The sequence below is a fragment of the Triticum dicoccoides genome, chromosome 2A (genome assembly GCF_002162155.2).
Source record: "Triticum dicoccoides isolate Atlit2015 ecotype Zavitan chromosome 2A, WEW_v2.0, whole genome shotgun sequence".
Taxonomy (NCBI): domain Eukaryota; kingdom Viridiplantae; phylum Streptophyta; class Magnoliopsida; order Poales; family Poaceae; genus Triticum; species Triticum dicoccoides.
This window is the reverse complement of record NC_041382.1, coordinates 550,972,931-550,976,302: the sequence shown is the minus strand read 5'-3', so window position 1 is coordinate 550,976,302 and position 3,372 is coordinate 550,972,931.

Genomic DNA, 3,372 nt, shown 5'->3' with positions numbered 1-3,372 from the left:
CCGGTGGCAGCTTCGTCAAGCACGGTTGCAGCTTTGTCGTCGGAAAAAAAGAAAGTAGCATGGCCACAGCTGGTTGTAGCTTTTTCATGGTCGGTTGCAGCTCCACCGTCGTCAGTGCCCACTGGCTCCAACGCTGCCCAACGACAATTGCAGCTCCACCAACTGCGGTTGCAGCTCCTGCCACTGTCGGTTGCAGCACTCCCACTCACCGCTCATAGCTTCCCTTGTCGTCATGCCCATGGTACGAGGCAGCCATGGCCGGTCGCGGCATCGCCTGTTGCTTGTGGTGCGGCCACGGTCACTACAGAGCAGGGGGGTGTGGAAGCGGTGAGCTCGTGCACAGAGGAGAGGCTATGCGGGGTGGGTGACGGCACCTAAGGGATGTGGGGAGCTAAGCTTGCGAGCGGAAACGAGATGAAGCAAGGTGCAGGGGAATAGAGAAGATGGAAAAGAGAGAGGATCTGAGAAAATAGAGAGGCTCGCATCTTTCCGAAGGAATAAGGGCATCTCCAGCCGCGCCCCCAGGAAGGCCTCCCCAGGCGATTTTTTCGCGTCGGCGCCGGAAAAACGGCCCAGTTGCGCCCACAGGAGCCCGATTTTCACCGGCTTGGGCCGAAAACAGCGCCGGCGGACCCAGGCCGAACCCGGCGCGTTGGGGGGCGCCCGGGGGCGCCGGGGCGAGCTGTTTTGGCGCGAAAAAGACGCTGGCCAGCCGCGTCAGCGACTCGGCGCCTCGTCTTCCCCCAACGGCCTCGGTTCCGGCGGGGAATCAATGGCAAGGTTGCCGCCGGTCAGCCTTGCCATTGATTCCTCACGGGCGGCGCGTTCACGGGACGGCGCGCCGACGCCTCCACTCCCTCGCACGCGTACACACGGGCGCGGCCCGGCTATAAAAGTCGGCGGCCTCCGCTCACCTGCGCCCACACCAGCCCCGCCCCTCGCCGCCGTCCAGCCCTTCCTCTCTCCCCGAGCGCCGCCGCCCAGCCCTTCCCTCTACCTCTCCCGAGCCCGCCCAGCCCCACCTTCGCCATGGCAGAGCGCTTCCCCGGAGATACGGCGGCGACCAACGGCTTCGGGCGCCGTTCGCTGCGCAAACAGGAGTCGTGGCTCCTGTTCCAGGCGAACATCCTGGCGCCGCCGGACATGCGCGCCGGGCCGACGGGGTGGAGACTCAGCGCCGGGGGAGTGCCCATTCCCCCGTTGCCCGACGCCGCGGCGGACCCGAGGTACTTCGCCGAGGAGGTCGACATCGTGCGCGCGTCCCTCACCGACGCCGAGCTCTCCCTCCCCCAGTACACCACTGACAACCACGCGGCCTGGGCGGCGTATTTCGAGCGCCGCCAACAGCAGCACTTGGCGTCCACCAACGGCGCGCCGGTGGTCGGCAGCCGGCGGAACAGCGAGGGACGCTACCTCTGGTGGGGCGTCCCCGGCCGCACACTCGAGGGCGTGCTATCGTACCTCGAGGGCGGCAACGACCCGCCGTTGGCGTACCCCCCGGCGAGAGTGGCCGCCCCGGCGTAGCACCGACGCGCCGGGCCATGGGCTCCAAGAAGGTTCGGCGCATCCTCTTCTTCCTCCTCGTCGTCCCGTTCTTCTTCCCACTCCTTCGGCTCTCCGGCGCTGCCCCGCGGCGGAGACGCCGCTCGGCCGGCGCACTCGCAGCGCCGGCATCGTCATCAACGAGGGCGGCCGGCGCGCCCCCTCGTCGGCTCCTTCGCGCTTCGTCAAGCCGAAGACGGAGCCGGGTCTGGCGCCGGTGAAGACGGAGCCGGGTCTGGCGCCGGTGAAGGCCGAGTTCGCCGACGACGACGACGCCGCCCTCGAATGGGCGCGCCAGGACTCCATTGCGATGGAGAAGGCGCGCCGCGAGAAGGAGAAGGAGCGCCAGCGCGCCGCCCTACGCCGCTTCGAGGAGCGCCGACGCGGCCGCGAGGAAGGCGGGGTCGTCGTCTTGTGCGACAGCGACGACGACGACGACTACGCGCCGCCGCCTGTTCGCGATGGCGACGCCGGGCAGGGGTCCAGCAGGGGCGTCCGCGTCAAGGAGGAGAAGGCCGACGACGGCGACGGCGGCGACGACTTCCCCCTTTCTTTTTTTTAGATTAGGTTAACGTAATGTTTGGACGAATTTCGCCGAAATTTGCCATGTTTTGCCGAAATTTAACTAGTTTTATCATAACTTCGCCGAACTTTTTTTTTGTTTTTTAATACGCGCATGGGGACGGCCCTGGGGGCCGACGGCTGGGGACCGACTCGCCCCCAGGGTCATTTTTTGCGCCGGCTCACCCCCAGGCGGCGCTTTTAGACGCCCCCTGAGGGGCCAACGGCTGGAGATGCCCTAGGGGAGAGAGGGTGGTGAGTGGGCCCAACATGAGACGTGCGTGTGTGTGTGTGTGAGAGAGAGAGAGAGATGTGCAGGCGTCTGACGTAGTTTCCAGCTGGTCGCCTGAAGGGAATTGTTTCCCTTTTTATAATCCTGCGAAACAACGCAGTTTTCAGCCGGTCGCCTGGAGGGAATTGTTTCCCATTTTATAATCCTGCGACCGAAGGAGCCCTAAGGTAAAGTTTCTATAAATCACAATCCTATGAATCAAACAATGCACACAGAAAAATCCTAAGGATTAGAATCCCTAAAAAATATATTTTGAAATACTCAGATAGCGTCACCTAATCCTCCTCTCGATGGTCGCATTTGTCTTTCCGTCCCCGGTCGGCCAGGGAAGCTCTGTGCTGAGTGCCCCATCGCCTGAACAGGAGCCCAGAGGAGGACAGCAAGCACATACTGTTGCAAGGCTTTCCTTGACTTTTTACCAAAAAATGGTTTCATCTTGAGCGGAGCCATGGATCTCAACCGTCCTCATCGAATCCAACTGCTCTAGACCAACTAAAGCAAGGAACTGTTCAACGCAGTGTTTAAACAAGGCATGAACCTCTGGATATCATGTGAGCGTAGCTCTAAAAATGTCCCCACCATCATCAAGGAAGTGGCATAAAAAGATCACCCAAACACAATAAAAGCACAACAGGCAGTCTAAACTCTAAACTCCGATTATCACATAAGAAAACCAGATCAGTAAAGGGAAAAACAATGAAGCATAAGGCCAACTCCACCGCACGACCCCAAATCGTCCGGGTCTGTCCGTTTGGATCTAAACGGGCAAATAAAGCGGCCCAATGCGCAAACCCATCCGCAAAAAGCGTCCGTTTCGGATCCGCTTTGCCCCATCCCGAGCGCAAATTTGATTTGGCTTTGCGGTCAAGCGAACATCGAACGGACGCTTTCTGCTCCTCCCTGGCCGTTCTTGTCCGGGCCTGGACCCACTTGTCACCCACTCATCACCTCCCATCGGTCTCTCTCTCTCTCTCTCT